The 12,945-nt window shown below is 38.9% G+C and overlaps 1 protein-coding gene across 1 annotated transcript in view; it reads left to right on the top strand.

Annotated features, from left to right (window-relative positions):
• The first annotated feature begins 811 nt into the window (after positions 1–811).
• The window catches only part of si:dkey-237h12.3 (teneurin-3), a 338,669-nt gene continuing 326,535 nt past the window's right edge, over positions 812–12,945 (top strand). Inside the window, 2 exon segments of the mRNA XM_055159618.1 lie at positions 812–1,062; positions 1,442–1,950. The gene's annotated coding sequence lies outside the window, so the exon portion shown is untranslated.

Raw genomic sequence — 12,945 nt, 5'->3', positions numbered from 1 at the left:
TGTGAAACGAGGTAATTAAGGAAAATTGTTCTTCACTCGGTACATTCATGACTAACGTGTGAGTCAGTATAGTGACGTTTTCTTTGTGCTTTGGTGATTTTAAGCAGCTTTTTTTTCCTGTATTTTACCTGAACAAGTGACAATTTATGTCTCTCTTTACTGTTGGCAGGCATCAAATTGATCAAAAATAGGGACACCTTGTATAAAACTGGGACTAATCAGTGGTTTTGTATAAATCTACATCTTACTCGATAATACTCCCTACAACTACACAACACAAACTGATGTACCAAAGCTGTGATTCATATTTTATTACTATTTCAGTTTTATTTTGACTTCTACATTTACATTTATAATAATAAAACTTATTTCACAATTGTCTCTTGCTATCTTTTTAGCTACTTACTTAGAATTTTTTACCATTTATATTTTCACTCTTTGTTATTATATTATATTGTGATGTGTGAGCTACTGTGTCATAATGAATTTCGCTTGCGGATCAATAAAGTTTGTCAAAGTCGAAGTCAAAGTCTAAATTTGTTGGGACAGGGGACACAGGGGACAAAACTGGGACTGTCCCGGGTAAATAGGGGCCATGTCACCCTAAGTAATTACTTTGCCTAATATAAATTCAGTTAGTTTATGCCCCACAGTGAAGACAAAGAACTTCATAGACTTCTTACCTGGTCTCCACCTCCATTTGCGCAGAAAGATCTTGAAAATCCTAGCTCCCAACATCACCTGAACGCGCCTGTGAAATGCATGAACACACCGGCGCTCGCGCTGCCTCGTGCTCCGCTTTTTAGGGGAGCTGAAGGATAAAGAACGAACTACAGACTGGTTGGACGTGGTAGACTTATACTTTAATGTCTGTGCTTTCTGTGGAGAGGCAATCATTCGCCTTTAGCTTTATAAATTCAACATAATACAGCAGGAGCCAGAGGTTTCCAGATGTGCGCCATTAGCCTTAAATCTATATATTAGCCTGTCTAGCCACGTGCCATTAAGTGCTCGACCTGATGTAGCTAGGCTTGTTGGGCTGGTGGTCATACTGTTCAACATGTAAGCTAAATATCTAAATTGTCCATAGGTTTAATTGAATGTGAGAAGTACTTTTTTCCACCAAAACACAGCCTTAGTTTAGATAGATACGCACGAGCACCAAGTGAAATGCTAAAACACTTTTGCTCCATATTCGCTCTTGGTTTGAGTAAGGGACTGAACCAATTATAGATGTGGATTCTAACTTGTTTCGTTTTTTTTGCATAGTTGTGCCCCCAGACTTAAAAAAAATGATTCAACTAAAAACTTGGAGAGGGAGTCGAGCACGTTTTGTTCAGCTGGGTTCTAGTTAATTATGTCCTTACGCAGTGGTGGCGGTGACATGTTGCTCACCGGCGCTAGGTCGTATCCATTCATGCCTCTCTTCTTTTTGGCCTAGACCACGGAGGCTGACAGAGCTGATAGGCAGAGAGAGACCAGGAGAAACGCCGAGCGAAGCCACGGGATCCATGCGCAGTATCTCCCCTCACCAGCGCAGCGCGGACACGAGAGGAGCAGCAGAGGCAGAGCGGCTGTGGAGCTGCTGCTGGTACATCTTTCCACGCACACTTTGAAGCGCACATCCAGCCGACAGCATCTCCGTTTTACCTCCACAAAAGGACCACTGACTGCAGCGGCGGTGGATGTATTCGCGCCGGAGCTCTCTGGGTAGGTTTGGAGCGTGACGCGGAGCAGGCAGCTGGAGAAGGCATCCGTGCACGTTTACAACAGTGAATGCTCGGGATTGTGGGTCTTTCTTTGGATATTTTCGTAAAACTCTCCGGACTAATTGCGCCGAATTGAGTAACGCCACGGTGATTGTACTCGTGAGCTTTCCAAGTTTGGATACGCGCACTGCTGGAAGTTTATGCACGCTGCCTCGGACAAGACCGCGACAGCTACTAGCAGGTCAGTATTTTGATTAAATAATCTTTACTCACACTATGTATCCATCTGTTTTACTTCATATGCTGAGGATATGGCGTTGGAGTTTAATGTGGTGCACATCGTTGTTCCATACACATCCAGTGTCATTTTGTGAAAGCGTATTGGGTTATCATTAAACGACAGATATTGAGAACTGCATTACAGTTAAATTTACTTTTCCTTGCCCATGCCACGCTTTCTTCTTATATTTCAATGCGTAAGGAAAATCGTGATTTATTATCATAAGGACTAGGCTATCTATAGGTTTGAGGCGATGCGAGATTTGAGTAACACATTATAACGTGTAGTTGGGTTGTTTTACGTACAAATAGTGTCACTATTGTAGTTTGTATACAAAGCATACTTGTTGTAATCCACATAATGTTATTGCAGGTAAATTACCAGTCAGCTCACCATTGCATGCTGGTAATATTTACCTCCAGTGAGTGTGGGAACTTAACCTTTCTCAGCGTGTATCACCTCTCACCTCATCAGGACATTATCCCTCAAAGGTAGTGTCATGGCCATTGTCCACATTGTGAAAGTAACTCATACAATGCTTTATGTCCATCCTTTTTATTTACTGTTAGAATCGCCTACCAGCTAAGTGTACGCTTCTATGTGGTGCTGTACAGCTCCACTGAGCCTCCGTGGGACATGTGCCCTCACATCTTTAAGGCTGTATTTATGACATCAGTATGAAGTCCCAGTATGACAACTGCAAGATAGATGTGTACTCTGCAATTTTGTAAAATCAGATTTAGTCTTTTTTCTATACTACTGAAAACCCCTGATTGAAAAATTAGCTTTGACTCATCTCCTTTATATTAATTATATCATAACCCACTCATGCGACTTGTGTCAGTGACTTAACTCAAAGACGAGAGCGATAGGATTTCAGTGTCGCATCACCCAGGCTACACACAATCTGCAAATACACACACTGCACGTCCATATGATAGCCCAGAAGGACAAGTCTATCTGTCGGCATAAATTGATTCATGCATTTGGTGCTGAGTGCTTTGAGGAACTGGAGAAGTTGAGTCCATTGTCTCTTTCTTACTCTGTGTCTGCCCCCTTGTATCTCAATGTTTAATCTAAAGGAAATTCTTCTGCTTGTGACATGAAGGATGTAGTTTAAATAGTTATAATGTATAAGTTGTTAATGTATCACTATTATTGATCCTGAGAATCTTTCTGAGGAACAGTCTTATCCCACTTTCATTTAAACTGTCCATTCAACTAGTCAACAACAGATGTTCAAGCAAACTCAGAAATGTGTTATTTTTTTGTTATTTTGTGTTCCAGGCTTCGTGTTTGGGGGTTGCACTATATACAGAGAATTTTGTGTAATTTGGTGATAATGTTGCATAGCTTTGACTATGCTGTGCTTCATTAGTAATGCCAAATTACTGATCACTACCAGTGAAATCAGGAGCTAATGAGCTGAAAATATAAAAGTGCATACAATTAACTATAAGGGTAAATGAAACAACAAAAACAAAAGCTCCAGAAGGTCGATGTGCAAATGTCCTTTTATAGTATTTATATTTCTGTTGCTGGAGAGGAATTCATTGCAAATTCTGTTATTATGCTCCTCTACTATGGGGGCTAATAGGAAGGGCATCGGACTCAGTAAAAGGCTACCGGGTCAGTATGGGACTGGCTTCCGGGGTGACACCTGACGACAAAGAGTAGCAGGCAAATGTGATTCTATGAAACATGCATGTATACCACAAAGACTCACGTAGCTGTTCGAGGAAAGCTCTGAGTGACTACACCACAATCTTTGATAAATGCCGCGTGTTTTTAGTGGAAAAAGCTCTATGATAACAGTGCTCTGGTGAATAATAGCCTGTCCACACATTTGCACAGTGGTATCCTGAAAAGGTGTACTTAAGTATTCACTCTGTAACTCTGTGACTTTTTTTCTTATCTTGTTTCTTAAACTAGACTGCTCAATTTTTGCGATGATAATGTTTTGAATGCTTTGTTATATGTTGCTGACTTTATTTTTCTTGAAATAATTTAATTGAATCTGAATGTTAATAAACTTTGTACCCAACAACGTAATCCCATGATTTATACACTTTAATCTTTTCCCTTTTTACTATTCCAGTGGTGATTTTAATAACGACATGTTTCCTTTAGGGATCAATCTTGCCTTAAACACTTGTACATATTGTAATCATAATGACTCCTCTTCTTATATCAAAACGACTTGTTCTGAAGCACTGGGAGATGCACTAAAATATACTCGCTTATTACTGTCCCACTGTGGCTGCCGGTGACCTTATAAATTATAACATTTGATATGGATATCAGAGCGGTCCAGGCAAACACGTGAAGGTTAATGCAGCCCGACAAACTCTGCACAGTTCCCACGGCTCGGCGGATGGCTCGCGTGTCATATTTGCTTTACATAATTGCTGCCCTCTAATCTGTTACTATTAGCACGTACACACACAAGCCTGCATAGCTATTGTCGACACACTCCCTTGTCTGTGACCTGTGCTACATTTTCCTTCAGCTCCCTTGCGTACTGGCAGACATCATGATAAATAGTCTGTGTGGAAACCTAAGCCTCGCCGTGGCCCGTGAAGCTTTGAAGGTCTTTAAAATGCAAAAGAACAACGGCTGGAACTCCAATCGCCAAATGTCCGTTTGTTCAGCCATGAGTACGTGATAATAAAGAAGTGATATGATACATAGATAGCAGAAATTCAGCACCATGCCAAATTATTGTTGAAAGTCACCCTAAGGTTTTAGGAGGAGGAGAATGCGTGCTCTTGAAATGTGCTTAGAGAAGGGATATTTAGTGACAGCATGTGATGCATTACCGCTGGGGTCCTTAACTACATTGTATGCGGCACCAAAAGGAGAAAAAAAAAAAAGAAGTAAAATGCCATAAAGAAGGAGAAATGGAAGTATAGCGGCTATGTACAGTTATTTTTTTACATGACGCTTCGAACTGAATGTAGTACTTCTGTGATTTTAAATGAGAAGAATAATGGATTAATGATTGCAATCTTTTTTAGAGCAACTAACATGAGAGAGGTAATTTTATTAAGCACTTTTATCCTTTTATCCTTCACAGGCAGACAATAAAGGTTTGCATTAAAGGAAGTCAAGGCAATAAGTACTTATAATCAACTTCATATATTTAATGTGTTATCAGCGATTTGAATTGGCTTGATAAAATAATATTAATTAAAACCTCACTTGTTTTTTGTTGTTTGTTATGGAGTTCTGGCTTCCCTACTCCACTAAAGACATAACCACAAGAGCACCAAATCTTGAGTAAAGGACCCTTAAAGCCATAATTATCTGATTAAGAAAAATTTGCAAAATTGGGCTACCTTGACTTGACTGAAAATGTCAGTATTTTGTTATTTAGCATTATTTTTTAAACATATTTTTATTGTTAATGACTTTAAACGTCACTACATACAGGATGTTTGACCCACTTTTGTGCAGAATACATTTGATCTCTATAGGCTGCTGTGCTTTCCAAATTCTCCTATGAAAATACAGTCTGTGATAATACAGGTGATGTTGATGATAGACTCTCCTCCACCATCTGTGGGTGAATTTGGATTGAACTTAGAGATGGAAATTAGAGAAGAAGTGTTCTCAGTAGAGCGTCAATATAGCACACCTTATGGCTGCTACTCTGCATGACCTAATGTGTTGTGTAGAACATAAGGAGATTTCTGTACCTCATTGCATTTGCCCTGTGTTGATATGTTGTTTGTAATATCATGTTTGCGTCTTCACAAGACTAAAAGTAACCCAAACCAGTACTGAACCAGTAGCTAGTAGTTTTTGGTGCAATTTTGACTGCTGTAGTTAAAGCGTGTTGAGATGAAAGCCGGCTGCCATTCTCCACAGCATTCTGTCCTGCTGGTTCGGCTAGGCCAGGGAACCGCAACACTCCGCTCCGTTGTAACCCACAGATTAACATTTATGACCCTACATGCTCCACTGGACTTTGTGGGTCATGACCAAGTGGCAAGAGTGAGGTGTGGGCACTGGGCAACACTCTGGAGCTATTCAAGGTTTTTCTGCTAGCTTTGCCTGTTGGTGGAAAGTCAAAAAGACATATGTTGAGCTGTGTCGTAATAAGAACAGAATAAAAATATTCCTGCAATATTTTTAAAGGTGACATATTGTAAAAATCATTTTTATGAGCTTTAAATCTATGTTCCCCCATTATTATCATAGTTAAGTTGTATTTCTGATTGATATATGCATGTTTAGAAAAATTCTGCTTTCACATAACCCCTATTCCTGTCCAGTTTCTGGTGCTTACTTGTGACTCTGAGTTATACATGTAGGGCTTGAATATACCACGTAACCCTTTGTTAATAATAAAAACACAATGCCATTCTGAAGAGGCGGGACCTCTCAGTTCTGTAGAAGTTATTAGACCTTTTACAATTAACTTACTGTAAAATTATGGTTATTTCTTCTCATAGCATGTTAAGATAGGAATAATTGATTCTAGGCTACATGCCATTTAAACAGTTACTTTAGTGTATTTAATTTTTGTAAGGCAAATTAGAATATATTAGGTACTTTCAGATCATTTGGCAACCTTACTGCACTTATACAATATTGTGTAATTGTGTAATGCATTTACAAAATGATAAAACCACAGCAAAAAGAGAATAATATGAAAATGCTTTGCAAACATTTTTGAACACAAAATTTGTGTCTGTCGTGCTGTCTTGTTAAAAGCTCACAAAAGCAATATTAGAGCCTGATGGATTGGGAGAATGGCTTGGACCTGCCATGTGCCTCAGGTCAGCTCTTTTGTGGCCTGTAGACAGCCCAGTGGGGAGCAGGGCGTCAGCTATGCTTGTCGATGGACTTGGTTGACGGCCTCAATAATTCAGTTGACGCAACCTCTGATACCCAGCGCCACAGGGTTGCAGCGAAGAGGCCAGTGCTCCGGTTCGTGTGGGAAGCTAGTCAGCAACACTTCTCCTCGCAGTTATTGTCAGATGGGAAAAATATTGAATACCGGGACAGGCTGGAGAATGTAAAACCTTCGCATTCCAAATCAATGCGCTGGTAGGTCAGCAGTTGACTCGGCGGTGCTCTGACAAATTGGTCACAACTAAAAGCTATAGAACGCTCACTCCACTTCGATTCCGTCAGGAGAGGGAGCTGTGTGGTGTTGGTGAATTTGGGATTGATGTTTCTTTAATAAGGCCCGCAGTCTCTCAGTATTCAGTTAGTGTGCCATCATGACCTACATACATTTAGATACTTTAAAACGCTGACAACTGGAGAATAAAACCAACTATTTTCTCTATACATGATTGCTATGTGCCTAAAGACAAACTTATGTTGATATATTATTCTATATAATGTGCACATGCTTATATATGCATGCAGTTTCAGTTTGTGGGTCTATTTCTAATCCCTTTATTGTTTGACTCACATTACATTAATATTAAAATTGGTGTAGATAATACTGCATCAAATAGCAGTTTTATTCTCATATGTGTTTGTAGATTTTTCTTGACACCAGTGAAGTATCCCATTGTAGTATCAGGCCTCTCCATATACCAGTACTGCTATTATGATTGTTGTGTTTATGACATCTCTGCATGCACAGAAAATAGGGGAGGGTTAGTTTGCCGAACAGTATACTGTGAAATACGTTTGAATGACACTCAATATCAGCATTTTAGAACCATTCCCTGTGTTAGAATTTTTATCTGGTTGTATGCTCCCTGCATTTCAAATGTAGTAATGATTTTCAGCAGCCTTTCTGTTTGCTTTGTTGACAGACTCTCTACACTAGTGCAACAATAAAGTGAGCAGATTACAACGTCAGCAGCACTTACGTCTGAACCCGCGCTTGTAATTAAAAGCTGCTCTTTTGAACTTAAATCGTGTCATTTTAACAATATAATTCAGCCAACATTTTATGAAAATGTGGAATCCCATTCCCATTCACCTGCAGTGTGCTGTGATTGCTCTGTATCTTCATTACAATGCAGCAGTGCCTTTGCTACAATTTAATTCATTTCCGTAACAATGGGTCGATCATGGATTTGTGTGTGAATTGCCAAAGGTCTGCGCAGGTTGATTTTATTTTTCGCTCAGCATGGAGTGTATTCATTATGAGTAAGCGGCACTGGGTGACAGTTGTTGATTCTGTATTGCAGAATTTGTATTCTCAATTAACAGACTATACATAAAGAACAAAGATTATTACATCCTCGGACACCCCAGTGTAAAATAACACAGTTGCGATTCCAATTTGAGCAAACGGCTTCCACTGAGTTAAGACTGCCTTGTGTAATTGGGAGTTTTATGGGAGGGAGCGCTTGTTCTGATAGTACTGCTAGTCTTGGATACAGATGAAGGCTGCAACCATATGAAGGCTGTTATTAACCTTCTATTGCTGTTTCAGATTGTGGTAGAAAGATTACGGAATCTTTTAGTTGCATACTACCTTAGTATGGCCACATCTTGAAATGACACAGGCTTCAACTGCCACACCAAACTCTGATTACTATCTGATTTCTGGACTTTTTAGATTATTTAAATGACCAGCAAATAGAAAAATATGGTGTAAGTAATCTCAGGGGCCATGATCAGAAAGAAATCAGGTTACATGTATCAGATTTAGCAATTTACTTGCCCTTTTAACAATCTTATAACTCCAAAAATCTGGTAATAATCCGATTTTGAGTGTGCCTCAAACTACTGCCACTGTTAGACCATTTGAGTTATTTGTAAACTTCCCTGTTCAGCCTATTATGTTGTACTCAGGAGCGAAAGTCATTTTGTTATTGTTACATGTGCAATAAAAGAGAAAATAGTACAAGACATTGCTTTTGCACAAGAACACATGACAGCTTGGCAGTAAAACAGATGTGGGCTTCCCGACGTTTGGTTATGTGCGCACACTGACTTTGTTTGACTAAATGTGCTGTGACGATGAGGGATGGAGATTGGAGCGCCATGTGCAGAGGATAATCTGAAGTGGCTCTATCACAGATTTGCATCACTTAGCCCACTTGTGCATATTCTGAGGCGAACGTCAGGACCAGACACTTAGCAAGGAGAGGGGTTTCATCATCTGAGGGCTGCAACTTTCTCTCTGCCAAATATATACGTACGCAGGTGCTATTAAAGTGGAGCATCAGGTAGAAATGAATGGACCGTAAAATTAACCACAAAAGGGCAGGCACATCACTTTATACACTTTAAACTCGTTTGGAAGATTACACTAGACGTTTCAGTTTTTTTTGCTTGCTTTTTTTTTTGCTGTCATTTTTAATACTCTATAGATTATACTCCAGTATTCTGATTTTGCATAAATAGAATAATAAGTGTAATATTATACATTTTTGATATATCTCCTACGTCTCAAGCAGCTTTTGAGGTCAAAACAAGTTTACATCGTGCTGTTTGCATCTAATTTGAAAGTGTTTTATTATCAAGAAGTGCATCTCGGCATACTAGCTTGAACATGGCAAAATTCGGAGGGGTTATAAAAAGAGCTAAAAGAGCTAAACTCATGGTGAATAATTAGGATGCTCGAAATGTATGAACAAGTAAGAAACTACTGCAAACTCTTTAAATTGAACTTGACAGTAGAAATTAGATACAACACCTTTAAATCCACATTATAAGGATTTGCCATAGCTTTTTTTTACTCTATTACAAAACTGTTTTTATTAAGATTTACTTGTGAATCATTAGTTTAATCTTAATTTTTAATGTTTTCCCATGTAAACCTTTATAATTTAAATTGACTAAGATACCATAAACCAATCAGCCCTAAACAGAAGTTTGACATTTAAACAATTTGAGCCAAAACGTGTACAGGTATAAATTCTTACTTACCTGATTACTTAATAACAATCAAAAAGAATATTTAAAAAACATGATAGTTCATTATTCCTTTGTAGGATGTTGTGTATTTTTAGCTAATGGTTTTGCGCTCGCTTGTTGCAGCCTGGAGATTTGAGTCATGAGCCCAGGATAAAGAAGGGACACAATCTGGTTCAGATGGCATCCAGGACTGTGAGTCTGGGCACCATGCTGTAGACAAACACTGGTGTGTCTGTGGAATCACTGGTGACAGGGAGAAAACAGGCAGTATCTGATGGAACTCAGCCCTGTCTCTCCCTTCCTCTCTGTTCTTCCAACTGCCGCTGGAGGGAACTGAAAGAGGAGAGGAAGATTTTCTCAAATTCTATTGTGAAACCAGACCTATTCATTTTATCTGCAAAATGATGTGCTTTTCAAATTTCTATCCATCAAATTTGGTCTTAATTGAATGGAAGTATGCAGGGATTTATCTAGGCTTTGTTTTCCAAATGGTTAGTTCAGAGATATTTTGTCTGGTCAATATTTATCCATTTGCCTTGTAAGTAAATTGCTATTCCTTCATAAGTATCTTTTGTTTTTCAGTCTTCTGTGATATTTTTCTTTTTACTTCCTTCACGGACCGGGCATGTCCCTGATTGGCAGCTGCCCATCTGAACTTGGAGAGCTACAGTCGGTGGCCAGACTCACATCTTTATAAAGTATTGGAGAAGAATGTATTCAGGATCCTGGGCAATTACAACAGGGGAACAAAATGTCATATGAAATGCAGGTTACCATGCTGTTAAAACAAATCACACTGCAATAATTGATATATGTAAAGATTGCTAGTTTGATTCCGAAGTAAGAGGAGCGGCAGTGAGGAGAGGGAGAGAGCGGGCAGAATGAATTATGCAAAGCTGTCAGAGGAGGGGGGGGGGCTATTGTTGGCGGTGCCGGCTGTGTTAAAGGGAGCAGCAGCGGATCTCCACCAGCTCCATCCACCACTCTCACCGCTCCCTTTGGCTGAGAGACGCCTGATCCCTGCTCCGGCAAATAGCCAACAACAAGAAGACGAGACGAAGGGGGAACCCAGTGGAGGCGGGGGTACTTAAAGGAGACATACTATGCAAATGGGTCTTTATGAGCTTCAACCCATGTTTTGATTTGTTTTCCCAGGCAAAAGCAGAGTTTATTTTACTCATGTCTAAAGAAAGTTTTTCAAAGTTGACTTTTTGGAGCTTTCTAACATGTTATAATCTTATTCCCTTATCAAAAATATGCCTGAAGAGGTTTTATGTCATCCATTCATCTCTTCCGGGCCCTGTTCATACCCTTCTCCTTACAGTTAGCAGTGCGATTCTGAGAGCGACGGCCCCATATGGATTTTTTTGGTTAGTCGACTAACTTGTATTTGCAGAAATGACCAAATTTATATTGACGAGGTATTATGAAAAATTTACTCTTTGTAGCTTTCTACCATGTTACGTTCTCTCATCTAAAACATGCCAGAAGACGTTTGATGTGTGATCCAAGCATCCAGCGAACTCTCCTGGGTCCTACTTGAACCTTCCTTATGGTTAGCAGTGCAATTCTGTCCAATACTTACAGAGCAAACTATAAAAGGTAACGTGGTGATCAAAATGTATGTAATATGTTGGCCATTAATACCCCATAGAAGTTTGATAGCCTCTCTTTTAATAATCCTCGTCTCCTTCTTGAAAACTAGTCTATTGCCCCAGCCTACCTGAGCTCCAGACCCCCTACACCTTCACCCGAGGACCCAGCACGGACAGTCACTGCCTCCGTTCACCCGAAACCAGGCTCCGCACCATGGGAGACCGGGCTTTCTCTGCGGCAGCCCCCTGGCTCTGGAACCCCCTCCCTGAACACCTTAGGGCTCCACTGAGAGTGTACTCCTAAAAAACAGTTTAAGACATTTTTATTCAATCAGCCTTGTGGCTGAATAGCTGACTATTTTATCCATCTGTTTTAACTCTGCTTTTAGGAATGGTTCACTATTCACTCTGAGATTTGCAAGGATAATGTTACGTGCATTATGAATAAAATTAATTATTATTACCTTAACATTTTCAAACTTGATATCAATACTATGAAAAAGACATGATACTACAGTGAAGATAAAATAGAATGTCATTTTCAAGAGAAAATCACTTTTTATGTGGTTGTGGAAAAGAATAGGGTTTTCTGTCTATTCACCTTTGTTTATATATTTGTTGGAACTTTTATTTATGTAATTTTTGTGTTAAATTAGACCTAATAAAATGAAGTGACATTGGCAATAAATACATAAATATATATTATGATAAAGACTGCATTTTAAAACATTTTAGGACAGGCCCAAGTTTGTCCCATTTTGTTGTTTCAACTGAGTATATAGTTTCAATTTTTGTTTTATAGATTAGTATCAGCACGAGGCATAGAACTCAGAAGTTCTCCTGCCCATTTCTAAAGCATCTGCAGCCTCTCTGGTCTCACTGTAATAATTTCTGTACTTATAATTTCTTCCTTTTTTAAAAACATTTTAATATTATTTTATCTTATACACCTATAGCAGACTTTATATTCATTTCATCTACAATTGCTTACACAAGAAAACATAGTGTGTTAGGGGAGACTATGGTGAATAAAAACAAATTATACCTAATGCTTGTTGTATTGTCATAAATATACAAAAATAACCATGTTTAATATTGAATCAATCCCTTTTATCAGCAGAGTCAGTAAGTGACATTTTACTTCAAAGATCATATTAAATAAAATGATTCAAATATGGATTGCCTATGCCATCACTCTCTGTATAATCCATATTGTTATGCTGCATCTGTTGTTAAAATTACTTCCTTTCTTGTTTATTTTCTCCAACAAGTTATATTTGCAGTATCTGTTATTTTAAGATTAACTGAGAAATGCGTGAGACTTCTATGTCCAAAAGTATTATGAAAAATACAAAATAAAACATAATTCCTCCTCTACAGCAAAGGGTGGCTACCATTCGTGACAGGTGGGAATGTCTTGGAGGGACACAAGTGCGCTCTTTATTACTTTTATTTACAGAGGTCACTGACAGAGAGATCCGAGCCGGTATTTACAAAAGCCCCATGGAAATATAATTACTCG

This window comes from Boleophthalmus pectinirostris, unplaced genomic scaffold (genome assembly GCF_026225935.1).
Source record: "Boleophthalmus pectinirostris isolate CB_2022bp ecotype Guang Dong unplaced genomic scaffold, ASM2622593v1 HiC_scaffold_23, whole genome shotgun sequence".
Classification (NCBI taxonomy): domain Eukaryota; kingdom Metazoa; phylum Chordata; class Actinopteri; order Gobiiformes; family Gobiidae; genus Boleophthalmus; species Boleophthalmus pectinirostris.
This window is presented reverse-complemented; position numbering and strand designations above follow the sequence as displayed.